The sequence below is a fragment of the Miniopterus schreibersii genome (genome assembly GCF_964146895.1).
Source record: "Miniopterus schreibersii genome assembly, chromosome: 1".
Taxonomy (NCBI): Eukaryota; Metazoa; Chordata; class Mammalia; order Chiroptera; family Miniopteridae; genus Miniopterus; species Miniopterus schreibersii.
Genome location: NC_138101.1, coordinates 136,426,693 through 136,442,184, shown reverse-complemented (window position 1 = coordinate 136,442,184; position 15,492 = coordinate 136,426,693). Strand labels below are relative to the sequence as shown.

At 35.1% G+C, this 15,492-nt stretch overlaps 1 protein-coding gene across 1 annotated transcript in view; it reads left to right on the top strand.

Annotated features, from left to right (window-relative positions):
* LOC308546626 (olfactory receptor 4F3/4F16/4F29-like) overlaps positions 1 to 15,492 on the top strand; it is a gene marked incomplete at both ends in the record, with an annotated part of 168,970 nt that overhangs the window by 149,424 nt on the left and 4,054 nt on the right. The gene's annotated exons all lie outside the window — the stretch shown is intronic.

Sequence of the window (15,492 nt, the reverse complement as noted above, 5' to 3'; positions counted from 1 at the left end):
TATGTCAAAGTGGTAAAGTAAGGTGTCACAGGGTAGGTACTATTTTAAGCCAAAACTTTTTAAAAGTATGGAATTTGCTGGACAGAAGTGAAGGAAAATTTCATTTCAGGTTGGGGAGTAATAAGAATAAAGATACAAAGGTAAAAAAATGAAAGGCATACTCAGGGAGCTGTGAGTTGAGTGACCTGTCTGGAGAAGAGGGCATGCTGAGCAGCAATAAAAATGAAGCTGGGAGTGGTCGGTCAGGAGCAAACTGGGTGCAATTAGCTCTGAATGCAAGGCTAAGGGGACTAGACTAATGTTCTTGAATTTAAGAATCATAAAGTGGTTGACAGTGTGTTAACAAGCTTAATAGAAGCAGTTTGCTTGGAAAGAAGCAGCAGTGGTGAGACTCTGAAAATTTCTGTGAAGATGAAGAACATTTGTTTCATCCCTTTAATAATCAATTGGTTAATCAGAATTTTCTTTCCATCACTAAAGACCAATTATGAATGAACCACCATTGTGTTTTCAGTCTCTTCTGACTCTGTCTTTTGTCTCTTTCTAAACATGCCTGACATACCTGGATTTATCAAAATCCGCAACACCTTTCAGAAACAGGCCTTAGATGGTGCGCTGCAAACATAACAATAGCTTTTGCCCAGCGTGTTTCGCTCAGTGGTTAAAGCACTGGCCTGTATGCGAACTGAAGGGTCTCGGGTTCGATCTCAGTGAAGGGCACGTGCCTCTGCTCCATCCCCCACCAGGGTCAGGGTGAGTGCGGGAGGCAACCAATTGATGTGTCTCTCTCACATCTTCCTCTCTCTCTCCCTTCCACTCTCTCTAAAAAGCAATGGAAAAAATATCCTTGAGTGAGGATAAAAATAATAAAAAATAAACATATAATTGCTTTTCAAAAGAGAAAAATTAAGTAGTGTGTAAATTGCCTCTTGAATGTTTTTTGACATTTTGCATAACACATTGGACACCATGTGGCCACTTGACCCCCGTATACAACCTCCAGTGGTTCAGAAAACATTTTTGGCTTTAGCCCTGTGTAACCAACAGTGCACAATAATTATTTATTTGTCCTTATACTAATTAAAATGATGCACCTATATTCTTCAATAGTTTGTTAAACCAGGTTATTTAGATATAACTAACATAATACATATTTAAAGTTTAAAAGCAAAAAGTGTATAGGTAATCATAATTTAACCAATTATAAATGTTTAGCCCAGCTGGCACGCTCAGTAGTTGAGCATCGACTCGTGAACCAGAAGGTGATGGTTCGATTCCTGGTCAGGGCACATGCCCAGGTTTCGGGCTTGATGCCCAGTAGGGGACATGCAGGAGGCAGCAGATCAATGACTCTCTCTCATCATTGATGTTTCTCTCTCTCTCTCCCTCTCTCTTACTCTCTCTAAAATCAATAAAAACAACAACAAAAAACATATATTTTAAAAAAGGTGAGACTTTTCCATCTTTTAAAAATGTTTAAACTATTTACAAGCTTTTATTACGTTATTTTAACCTGGTGTTGAAGCACTAAGTCCTACCCTTTTAAGGGCTTCCCTCTTTGCATTTAAATTATGCTATTAGTTTTAAGAAGAATGCAGAAGCTTTTGTCACTCAAGAATAGAAATATATCAATGAGGTCTTAAACGACCTCAGCACTGTCATCCATCATGGGATTCTCACTTCCATGTGGAAGATTTGGGCCAATGCTGCTGTGTCTGATGGTGTATTTTCATGGGCAGGGGAGAGAAGAAGGCAAATAAACACTGGAAAGGAAAGAGATTCCCATTTCTAAGACTGCAAAAGACTCTAAAGAGCTCCATTTATTAATTTAAAAAAGATAAAAGTTGACTCTATGAGGGCCTTTTAATAGCATTTAATCCACTGTGTAAAGCCTACCAATATTAATTTATTTTAGGATGACATTAAAAAGAGGGGGGGGGAGCAGGGAGGAAGAGAGAAGCGGAGAAAGCTAATGGTTAACAGCACGTTAGATAAAGTTAGCGGCATTATACATTTTTGAAAGATCATCTTAACTTTGAAAGATGATTTTCTGAAAATATCCAAATTTCCTGCCAATACTGTCTTTCCAATATCTAATAAACGGTAAGGTTTGTCGGTCTTCATTTTTCAAAATATAGGAAAAAACTAGAAAATCCTCTCCACACTAATTCCCTAGGATTTCTTAATCCAAGTAGAACAGACTAGGTTCCAATGTTATATCTCATTTTCTTCTTCACAATTAAGGTAGTAAAGATAAATAGCATTTTCCACTTACTAGCAGTATGACTGACCTTAAAGATAGAACTAGATTCTCTCCAAAGCTATTTTTACCTCTAAACTTCTAAGTACAGAGGCAGTGCCTGGTTGGAGTGGCTCAGTAGGTTGAGCATCATCTTGTGCACAGAAAGGTTGCCAGTTCGATTCCCAGTCAGGGAACATACCTGGGTTGTGGGTTCGATTCTCTCTCTCTCTCTCTCTCTCCCGCTCTCCCTTCCTCTCTCTAACTATATCCTCAGGTGAGAATTTAAAAAAATTTGCTTAACAGATGGCTAAGTATTCTCTGACTAGAAAGCATTAAAGGGGCAGGGAAGGAACAGGTAATGGCTATAGCATACTTCCCTTTTTCGTCAGATACTGATCCTATTATTATCAGGGCTACCCTAAGCCAGTGCAGTGGGAGGGCCAGATAGACAGACAAGTGGAGAGCAGGGATTCGCTTCTTCCAGATGGAGTTTCCAATTTGACTGAGACAAGAATAATTTTTCCTTTGCTATCTTCTAGTTTCTGATTTTGCATCTAGAAGGCAATTTACCAATTATTTGTCTCGTCCAAACAATATCTTCAAATGCGTATATAATACTTACACTTTTAGTAATTTCTCCCAGTCTTTCAGCTCTTCCTTATTTTCTCCAAATTGGATGTCCTTCAGTTTGTTTCTAAGCTTCCTACTTTCTGCTATGAGTTTTCATACCAAAAATATTTGCCATATACTCTTGACTTGATGCATGTTAACTTGGTCCCTGCACTAAGCTGTGCAGAAGCAAGTCCTGCAGCTCTGCCCTGAGGTAGCGAGGGCTCTGATCCGGTTGCCCATGGCAATTACAGTGTCCTAAGGTAAAGCAATATAAAGCCTTCCATCATCATTCCAGGCAAATGATTTCATTGGGGAAGTGAGAAATCACCCTTTAGAGATCTGAGGTCACCCTGCAGTAAGAGTAATTATGTTAAAAAAATAGTTTTTCCAGAAAGAGATAAGAAAAAGTTTTGTTTGTTTTCCAATTTGTTGGTACATATGAGAGCAACAGATTGTTTGATTTTCATTGATTCCCAGTCAGTAAAGTAATTATTTGGACCCTAAATTCCTGTTAATAAAACAATTAAACAGTCTTACAAAATGATCAAATCCTCAGGGTGCTTACCTCCACTACTTCTCGAAACAGATGAATCTAGTTAGAGTGCTCAACAGGTTCTACCATCTGTGGTTTAATGGAATAAATTTTTTAAAATTTTTTATTTTAATAGAATAAATTTATTCCCGCTTTAACATAATGATTTCTCAAATATTTAAAGGCGCTCTCATTTCTCGATGACAACTCTTCTATTTCTCCCCCCAAATATGTCAACAATCTTTTCAACTGTATTTTATATAAGAAATTTTCTAGATTTCCAAAAGTTGTAATGTAGATGAAATTTTCAAATGGTCACCTTTAAAGAAGGAAATTGAAAATAAGATTCTCTACCACTTATGTGTGTATATATATATATCTCCTAGTAAAATATTCATATACCAATGGCATATGATTGAAAGAGATAGATACTGAAAAAAAACCTCTAAATATCTATAAATTTGAGAATGAAAATTATAGTGTTTTAGTGTGATAGCATACATTTCATAATTTAAATTATTAAGTTATATTTTATATATGAATGTGTGTGTAAGATTAAAAACATAATATCAGCCCAGCCAGGCGTGGCTCAGTGGTTGAGCGTTGCCCTAGGATCCAGGAGATCGGGGTTTGATTCCCAGTCAGGGCACATGCCCAGGTTGCGGGTTCGATCCCCCGTCGGGGTGTGCAGGAGGCAGCTGATCAATGACTCTCTCATCATTGATGTTTCTATCTCTCTCTCTCTCTCCTTTCCTCTCTCTGAAATCAATAAAGATATATTTTAAAAAACAAACAAATAAATAAAAACATAATATCAAAGGAAAAATGGAAGGTTGGTAAAATTATTATGTGCACATTTTTTATAAACCTAAAATATATGGACACACTTATGAAAGAAAAGTTTTAAAATATCCAGAGTAGTAGTACAAATTCTGAAGAGTGTGAGAAAGAATGCAAAGGAAAGAGTCAAAAATTGTATAAAAGGGACTTAAACTGAATTAATAATATTGCACATATTTTTAAATGTCTAGTTAACCTAAGGAAAATTCCAATATTTACTATATACATAATAGTACATTTTAAAAAGATTACTTTAAAATTACTATGTTTTGTTTTTTTTTTCCCCAATCCTTACCTGACGATATTTTTTCCATTGCTTCTCAGAGAGAGTGGAAGGGAGAGAGAGAGAAAAACATCAATGTGAGAGAGAAACATCAATGTGAGAGAGACACATGGATTGGTTGCCTCCCTCAGGCGCCCTGACTGGAGCTAGAGATTGAGCCTGCAACCAAGGTATATGCCCTTGGCCAGAATCAAACCCAAGACCCTTTAGTCCTTGGGCCAATGTTGTAACAACTGAGCCAAACCAGCTAGGGCTCCCCTATGCTTTTATATCTTGAATAGTTACAATCCCAAATAAAACAAAATATAAAGTATCTGGGAAAAATTAATCATAAATATACAGGTCTTATGAAATGAAACATTCAAAACACTGAAAGTATTAAAAAGGACTGAAAATATAAGGATGCATGTCTTTTTTATCAATTAGAGAGACTCAGTCTTGCAAAAAATTTAAATATTTCTAAATTAAACTCCAAATATAATATAGTGTCACTTCTTTCATAAAACAGAAGAATTATTTTTAGAAGTTGACAACATTATGCTTTGGTATACATCTGTAACTATAGGGTTAGCTATTTGGCAACTGTAGACTCCAAACCCCTTTTTATGTTTAGGAGGAATCTCCATCTCTATTGTGAGAGCCTGTGTGGTATGATGTGCTAAGCCTTCTTTGTTGAAACAAAGGTACCTGAAATGCTCCCCACAATCCTGGCAGACAGAGTGTGTGCATATACACACTTGGATGGTATTATTATAAAATATTAAATATTTCCAAAGGTGAAACATTTTTATGGTTTGAATGTTGGATTCCGGCAGTAGTGGTTGAGGGAAGACCTGGTGTCAGTAAACAGTTGTTTCTACCAGACAAACATGGTCTTGTCTATGTTTCATGCTGCATAACTTCTAGTGGTTTCTGTTCATTTCTGAGGCTGCTTCCACAAACTTACCATCAAAAATACAGATAATGATAAATGCTTCTTATAGTTACTTTTGGCTTAGGTTGGTCAGAATTAGTTTTTTTTCACTTGCAAAAAAAAGAATCATTATCAAAGTAGTCTATAAAGGTTAGTAGGAGAGTGAATTGTGTGAGAATACACAGGAAATATTTGCAAGAGAAAAATAAAAGGAAGTAGCTCTATCAAACAAAATATATTCAAACACTTGAAAATTAAAATATCTTGATATTTAGAAATATATAGAGAGATACAGACAACGGTATGGTGATTATCAGAGGGAAAAGGGGGTGGGGTGGGAGGAGGTCAAAGAGAGTAAAAGGGAGATAAATGGTGAGGGATGGAGACTTGACTTTGGGGTGGTGAACACACAATACAATATACAGATGATTATTATAGAATTGTACACTTGAAACCTATATAATTTTGTTAACCAATGTCACCCTAATATAGTCAATTAAAATTAAGAAAGTAAAAATAAAGAGAACAGTAAATGAAACAAAATAGCATGTAGTAATATTTGTATTAATAGATCCTATAAGTAATATCATTTGTAATGGCAGAGTTATTTATTTTAAGGAAATACAGATTATTAAACCTGTGGAATTGGTGGGAAAAGATTAATTCCTATCTGTATGCCAGTTCTGACAGCATAATAAATTTCAGTTGGGTCAAACATTTAATTTAAAAAAATTATAGGAGAACTAAAAAAAAGGGTGAAATGTTTTTGTGACTTGGAGTTGCAGAGTTCTTCCTAAGCATGAAGCCATAATGGATAGATTTTACTGAATAAATTTTTTTAGATTTGGTATATCAAAGGTAAACCACATTAGACATTAAATAAAAATGCCAAAATGGAAAATATGTACAACTATGAGCAATAAAAGACTAATTTCTTATTAATCAAAATAGAAAGAAAAATAAAGATATATTAATAACCAAGTAAAAAAATAAGCAAAGGCACACACAAGTAGTCCAAAGGAATAGGAATATTCTATAAGAACCCTACAACAGTAATGAGACAGCTTTACCTTACAGATTGGAAAAGCTTCAAAGTAATTAGGGTGGCAGATAACATGATACGGTGTACAGAGAACACTAAAGGTTCCACCAAAAAACTATTAGAACTAATAAGTGATTTCAGTAAAGTGGAAGGATACAAAATTAATATTCAGAAATTGGTTGTATTTTTATACATCAGTAACTGACTGCTAGAGAGAGAGATTAAGAAAGTAATCCCATTTATAATTGCATCAAAAAATAAAAATAAAAATACAGTACCTATGAATAAATTTAACCAAGGAGGTAAAAGAGATGTATTTAGAAAACTATAAGATATTGAAGAAAGAATTTGAAGAAGATACAAATAAATTAAAGTATATACAGTGCTCATGGACAGGAAGAATTAACATTGTTAAAATGTCCCTACTACCTTAAGCAGACTACAGATTCAATGCAATCCCTATCGAAATGCCAATGTCATCTTTCACAGAGCTAGAACAAATAATCCTAAAACTTATATGGAGCTCTAAAATACCCCAAACAGCAAAAGAAATCTTGAGAAATAAGAGCAATGTTGAAGGTATCATACTATCTGATATCAAACTATACTATAAGGCTATAGTAATCAAAACAGCATGGTATTGATATAAAAATAGACACATAGATCAATGGAACAGAAAAATGCTCAGAAATAAACCCACACCTATATGGTCAATTAATCTATGACAAAGGAGGCAATAATATACAATGGGGTAAAGACAGTCTCTTCAATTAATAGTGTTGGGAAAACTGGACAGATTCATGCAAAAAATTAAGCCAGACCACTTTCTTACACTATATACAAGAATAAACTCAATGAATTATAGTCTTAAATGTAAGACTCAAAACCATAAAACTCTTAGAAGAAAACAGGCAATAAATTCTTTAAATCACTCTTAGTAATATTTCTTTGAATATGTCTTCTTGGGCGAGGGAAACAAAAAATAAATAAACAAATGGGACTACATTAAACTAAAACATTTTTGAACAGCAAAGGAAACCATCAACAAAATAATAAGATAATCCACTGAATGTAAGAACATATTCACCAGTGATATATCTGATAAGGGGTTAATATACAAATACATAAGGAACTTGTACACTTCATCACTAAAAACAAAACAACAACAACAACAAAAAGCCCTGCACAATCTGATTTAAAAATGCAAAGAACGAGGGTGTGGAGAAAGGGGAACCCTAGTACACTGCTGGTGGGAATGCAGACTGGTGCAGCCACTATGGAAAACAGTATGGAGGTTCCTCAAAAAATTAGAAATGGAGCTGCCGTTTAACCCAGTGATTCCACTCCTAGGAATGTATCCTAAGAATCCTGAAACATTCATCAGAAAGAATATATGCACCCCTATGTTCATAGCAGCTCAGTTTACAATAGCTAAGATCTGGATATAGCCCAAGTGCCCATCAGTAGATGAGTGGATAAAAAAGCTGTGGGACATTCACATCATGGAATACTACGCAGCTGTAAAGAAGAAGAATCTAGTACCCTTTGGGACAATATGGATGGACCTGGAGAAAATTATGCTAAGTGAAATAAGCCAGGCAGAGAAAGACAAATATCACATGATCTCGCTTATACATGGAATCTAAAGAACTTAATAAACTGATGAACAGAATAGATTCAATGACATGGAAGCATGGATCAGACTGACGAATGTCAGAGGGATGGAGGAGGATGGCTGGGTGGAGGGGGAGAGAGTAACCGAACAATTTATATGCATATATGCACAACCCAAGGACACGGACAATGATGGGGAGGACTGGGGAGGGGGATGGGACGGGGTGGAACAGGTCATTGGGGAGAAAAAGGGACATCTGTAATATTTTAAACAAAAATAAAATTAAAAGGAAAAAAAAAAGGGCAGAAGACCTGAATAGATATTTCTCCAAAGAGGACATACAGATGGCCAATATACATATGAAAAGATGCTCAACATCACTATTCATCAGGGAAGTGCAAATTAAAACAACAATGAGATATCACCTCACACCTGTCAGAATGGCTATCAACAAATCAACAAAGACAAGTGCTGGTGAGGATGTGGAGGAAAGTGAACCCTCATTTTGTTGTTGGTGGAATTGTAAATTGGTGCAGCCCACTATGGAAAACAGCATGGAGGTTTCTCAGAAAACTAAATATAGACCTACCATATAACCAAGCAATTCCATTTCTGGGTATTTATCTAAAGAAATTCAAAACACTAATTAAAAAGATATATGCATCCGTATGTTTATTGCAGCATAATTTACAACAGCCAAGATACTGGAAACAACCTAGGTGTCCATTGATAGATGAATGAATAAAGAAGTGGTACATATGGACAATGAAATATTATTCGGCCATAAAGATAAATGAAATCTTGCCATTTGTGACAGCATCGATGGACCTACAGGGTATTATGTTAAGTGAAATATATCAGACAGAGAAAGACAAATACGATATGGCTTCACTTATAGTGGAATCTAAAAAACAAAATAAACAAACAAAACAGAAACAAACATAGCTACAGAGAACAAATTGATGGTTTGCAGACTGAAAGGAGTCTAGGAAGCTAGCTGAAAAAGTTGAAGGGATTAAGTAGTACAAATTGCCAGTTATAAAAGTCGTGAGGATGTAAAATGTGCATAGGGAATATAGTCAATAATATAATAACTATGTATGGTGTCAGGTGGATACTAGACTTACTGGGGTGATCACTTTCTAAATTATATAAATGTGTAATCACTATGTTGTACACTTGAAACTAATATAGTATTGTGTGTCAAACGTAATTGAAAAATAAAAAACAAATAAATACATTTAAAAATAATTAGGGTGGATTTAGGGGAAACATACTTTTTATTTATTGCCAATGAGAGTCTAATTAGAAGCATGCATTTCACATATTGTGTAATATATTTAAAGTAGAGAAAACCACCATATTTTTAATTTTAAAAAGATGCAAAGTCTCAATAAAAAGTATTTTTATTATCATTTAAAGAAATACAAAACAAACAAAAGGGAAATTTCAAAAAACAAGCTTTCCATTGTTAAATTGGTAAAAGAGCAAAGGAAAGTCATGCATTAGAGAGACATATGGAACGCCATGAGCAAGACTAATAAACATATAATTGAAGTCACAGAGTAAGAGAGAATAAAGCTAAAGCAATGGCTGAAAAGATACTGGCTGAAAGTTTTCCAAAACTAGAGTATACATCAAGCTATAGAATCAAGAAGTTCTACCTATCACTAGAATAAATGCAAAATCATAGTACAGCCTAGAATTGCTGGGGCAGGAACCACCAAACCCGCAAGTGCATCAATGAGAACTATGGAGCGAAGGGTCAACCTGCTGTACCTTCTTTCCTGAATGTGAGTATTTTAGCTATTGGTAACACAGAATTACAAATGAACTGTTGGTTCGATGTGTATTTTACATCTTGGACTTCTGCATTTCAACCAAGTCGGGTGTAATCCCAATGCTAGAGTCTCATCTGAGCTTTTTATAGGCCATTCCACAGTTCTTTGTGGCTGGAAGCTTCCCAGAAAAGTAGATGCCATGATGATGTTCCTGCTGTCACATCTCTTCACCATAAATCCAATAAATTACACCTTATTCACTGTTTTTTTAATCTGTCAATCCAGAGGCAATTTTCATGGAATCTTATATCCATTAATCAGACACTCTGTAAGCCCTGAGGTAATGTCCTGGCAAAGGGACTGCAGGGAGTCCCTGGGGTAGGAGCAGGAGTCAGTTTCAGGAAGGACAAGTCACTCTCCACTGCATGCAGGAAGGAGTGTGATGTGATTGACTTGAATGGATCTGGTCTCTCCGGGAAATGACACCATGCCGGGTTCTCAGCATCAGTCCCTTCTGCTGATAAGTGGTCAGTAGCAGAGATAGCGGTTATGAGACCACCCTTGGTAAAGGAGTATGTGCTTTTGATCTCAGTTGGTCACTGATGTGAGATACAAATAGCCATGCACCTTGTGCCCACTCGCTTAGGTCCATCTTCATTCTTTCTACCAGGATACCTTTCTCTGGTATTCCAATTTTGATCTTTCAAGACCCCTAGCAAACCAGCAAAGCCATTTTTCACTCTCCAGAAAATCATGTTTATTTTTAAACATGGGTGGATCAATAATCCACCCAAATTTTATAACTAAGTGAAATGTTTATGGCTCTTTCCAGTAACAGAATTTTCCCTCACTGTGTCCATTAGAGTCATCTGAATGGGCTGTAATGCAGCAAGAGGCCCTTTCTTGGTTTGCACCATGACATCAAATTGAGCCATACATAGAACCCTTCCAGGCGGCCATAAAATTGAGCTGAAGTAAAGGTACTGATGCTGCAGAAGTAGATGATGTGGAGTGCTGGGCTACCTGTTTGTACTGATTACCTGAGCCTTCATCCCTGCTTCAGCCTGTCCTGGGTGTCCCACTTCCAATACATGATGACTTACTGCTGTCACAGCTAGGAATCGTGATTTATTAAATTCAATAATACTTAGCTCATGATGAACAGGGCTCGTTTCTTAGTCACTTGGTAACCCATGGTCAGGAACTCAATCTCTGATAATGCCCCTCAGCACCTAAGATTTGCTTTTCAGCTAGTGGGTTGTTCTCTGCTGCAGAATGCAGGGCTAATTAAATGTACATAGGTATACATCTTCTCCCTGGCAGTGTAAATTACCAGAGGAAAAAATAAAAATGCAAATCTGATATTTTAGTACAAGCTAGGTGTTGAGATTTATTTATTTAACAAAAAAATCAGAAAGTAAAAGATAAAATGTTAATTAAGTTATACCAGAAACTTCACAGACAGAATACATCAACCCATGATCCAAGCAAGTCACAGTTCTAATCTTATTTGGATGTCAGTCCTTCTAACTCTAGCGTAAGTTATACATATATACCTTGCAGGAATAACCAATAGTATTAAAAATAATTTACAACAAAAAGTATCCTAATTTTTATTCAATTAATCATCATGACAGAAGCATATAAACTGAAAGATTATCAAAAAGCTCAGTGAATATTATTGGAGTCAGAGTAAGTGCCAGAAGTTCACATGAATTACATTTCTATGGCTGCTTCTCCCCCTGTTTTTCAATCTAGATACATGCATCCAAAAATCACCATGCAAAACAGTAAGAGAACACACAGGGAGAGAAGAGGGTTACTCCAGCTCTCGGCAACCTGGCTTTAACAGTTTTTCTAAAAGCTCATTTGAAAACCAAGGTTTCATTGGTAAGTTTTAACATTTGAAAACCTTTCTATAAAAAGTCTGAATATTTTCAAATGATAGCATCTACCAAGAACAACTTTGTTTGGCAACAGAGTCCAGTAATCACAAATTTTCAGGACCTTATCAATATACAAAAATACTTCCCATAAGGCAATTCATATCATACAAAATTTTATTTATCCACCTCGGTAACTATTTACTTATCTATGCATCTACTTTTGTCTTTGATTAATTATATGGAGGGTCAAGCATCATCATTCTTATTCTGCCCAAAATTGTATTGAAAATTCATCCCCATATCAGTAAATCAATAAATCAATTTAATAATTGATTATTATTGTAAAGAAGTGGCCACATATTAATTAAACAACAATTTGAAATTTCTCTTGATTCATAAAAATTATGAGCAGTGGGAAAAACAAGTTTCTAGATGCTTGAGTTAATATAAGAACCAGTGTAGTTTTCTAGTGGAAGTTACTTTTAATTTTTCAAATGAATCTTCATACACATTAATTTATGCAAAAATATATAGACACAATTATTTAAAATTTATAAAATAAAAATGTACCTTTCAAATTAAACATGTCAACTCAGGAAAATACCAAAGCCCTTAAGGAAAGATATCCAGAGTTGGTCAGAATGGTATTAAAACAATTAACATTTATTAAACATATATATTATTCCCTTTATACCAATGATTTTATTCATTAAACAATTCTGTGGAGGAGGTACCATTATTATCCCCTTTTCAGGTGTAGAAACTGAGGCTGTGAGACATTAGTGTCTTGCCCAAGTTTACAGCACTACAAACTGTAGGGCTGGCATTAAACGCTGGTAAAAAGATACCTGGGCCTGAGACTTTACTCCTACACTCAGGGTGGGTTGAGGCTCTGCGGAGCCTAACATTTATAAATTCTGAGGGAACTTCTGTAAGAAAAAAAAAGTAAAAATAATGAATAAAAGGTCGTGAAGGCCAATTCCACGGCCCCGGAGGAAACATACAAAGAAGCAGGTATGAAACTTAGGCTTCACTATAAATCCATTACACTGTATAGCATTTAAAAATTTTCCTCAAACATTTTTGGAAGTATACATCATTTATAGATTTTATTGCCATTGCATTTCACAATACCTTCACGTATTACAATTATATTTTATCTGTTTTTATCTAAATACTTAATTTTTAATAGTTTTCTTTCATCTGCATCAATTATTCTGCTTAATTTTACAAAACAGGTGTTTTTTTTTTACTTTTAAAAGCTCATAGGTTTGACATTAGCAAACGTCATGGCTCCTCAAACACCTAGAGGAAGCTGAAGTTGCTTGTCAACATAGCTTTATAAGTTCTTAGTATCTCAATACCCCTTCAATTGTGTTATTGGGAATTCAGACCATTTCAAGCTCTCCTCGGCCTGGTATCTGCATCTATCACGCTTTGCAAAACATTATTCTACCTTCGGATGCCCTGGTGGCAAGTGGCACCATCTTTACTCTTATTTAAGTAGCCTATGGCCATGTCACCGTATTTATCCTTGGAAAACGAGTACCAGCAGCATGCAGAGATGACATGGTGATAAAATCACCCATCTGCAGCTCCTGATTAAGTTTTAGATGTTTAGCCCGGCCATGCACCAGGGGGGGCGGTTCCATTCCTGGTCAGGGCACACGCCAGGGTTGTGGGCTTGATCCCCAGGAGGGGGCGTGCAGGGGCAGTCAATGGATGTTTCTCTCTCCCTCTCCCTTCCTCTCTCTGAAATCAATAAAAACATACTTTAAAAAATATATATATAGGTGTTTATTTAACATGTGGTGCTATGTTGAATGCTGACTCCATCCTGAGCTGTGGGTGAAGCTGATAAGTAGTTTTCTTTATAAATGGAAGTGCTCCAGAGGCTGGCTGTGGTTTTTTCATTCTCAGCTACAGAACCTTACTGTGAATCTAACTACTCAGCCTCGTTGTTGACTTTGCTTCACACAGTTGTCTGCTGATCAGTCACACCTTTGAGGGTTTTGGCAAAAATGTCCTTGACTTTTAGAAATCTCCACGCAAGCACTGAAGATTGATATCTTTTTAAAAAGACTCCAGCTTTATTTTGAAAAAAACCCTCAATTCATTTAAAGAAATATTTCCTTTTCAAATAAATATGTTATTTGAAAGAATTATTTGGGGCATTTATAACACACCAGCTGAACATTTTCTACATAAATAAGTTCCATGATCCTGAACATTTTTGCACATGTAACTAAAACTGAAAGTTCACACATACAACCTAAGTTGGCCCATTTATACCACTATTTAAAAACAACTGTGCTTTTATTTTGAGGACATAAACACATTTCATCCTCAAATTAATACTGTAGACATTCATACAACAATTTCAAATGTGACTAGCTTTAAAAAACAGTATCAAAAACTTTTAAACTGTAAAGTTGTTCCCTTCTTTGCTTAATACATTGAGGAAGAAAAGAAAACACACTGATAAAAAAAACACTTTTTTTTTACCAGTTGGTTTAAAATCAAAAGTTAGGAATTTCCTTTTCTTAATTTCTTTCTCATCAATGATGATTAGTGCATATATACTTCTTGGTTTTCTCTTCTTACTCAATAATGCCAGAAAAGGAAAACAATTTGATATTTATCAAATACTGTGGTTGCAACAGATCTTTACTGTTATGGATACAAGTTGGATAATATACTGGACCTTATTTTTATAAATATAATTTAGTAAATTCAAAATAGCAGTTAATTTTTAATGGTTACCATCATTTAAAGAAGATGATTTGCAAAGCAAGGCATCCAGGAGAATTATTTCTCTTGACCTTCCATGCTTACAATTCCAGTACTGAACAGCAGGTGGTAGTAACACCTCGTGTACCTTAGAGCTAATCTTGAACCTGGTATTATTTAAAACACTAAATCACACACACCTGTTTGTACACAGAAACATGCTTACTATATTGACAGTGTATTCCTAAGCAGAGAATTCTTATTTTTGCATCCAAATATTAAAAGGAAGGTGTAATTTAACCAAAGTGTAAAACAATATAATACTTTTAAATGAAACCATAGGCTCTCAATAAATTCACTTATTGTCATAAATGGTATCTCTGAATTTAATTCTAGTTTTAACTTCCCAGACATTAAGCTGCCATAGTTTTTGTATGAAATGAATTGTACTGCTTTGAAACTCATTTCATAATATTTTCTGATTTTCTTAATTCTCCAGGCTCTTTACCGATTCTGCATTATCAAAAGGAGTTATAGCTATGTTTCTTTCCTTACTAGCTAAAAGTGAGTGACAGAAATTCCTCTACTTATAACATTTTCTTTGGAACTCATCAATATTTGTAATGAAACAAGTCTAGGGTTTTCTTTAATAGAAGAGATCACAAATTGGTTTAAATGTTAAGTAGTAATGACTCAGAGATATATGTAGAAAGTCATTGCCTATTTGTCAAAAGCTACTCCTATGGCAATATTGAATTTCGAAGCCTTATAGATATAGAAATTTTACTAATTTGTTGTACTTTAGGGACAATTCTCTGAGTAATTCAATTGCTAGTTTTATGTAAATGTTATCTCCTAGTTTTCTTTTACTCTATACTTCCTCTTTCCATTTTTTTTTCCTTTTTTTAATGAGTAGGATATTAATCTTGAATTTCCTAACTGGAAAAATCACTCTTATTTCTTTTTAATCCTCACCTGAGGACATGTTTACTGATTTTAGAGAGAGGGAGGGAGAG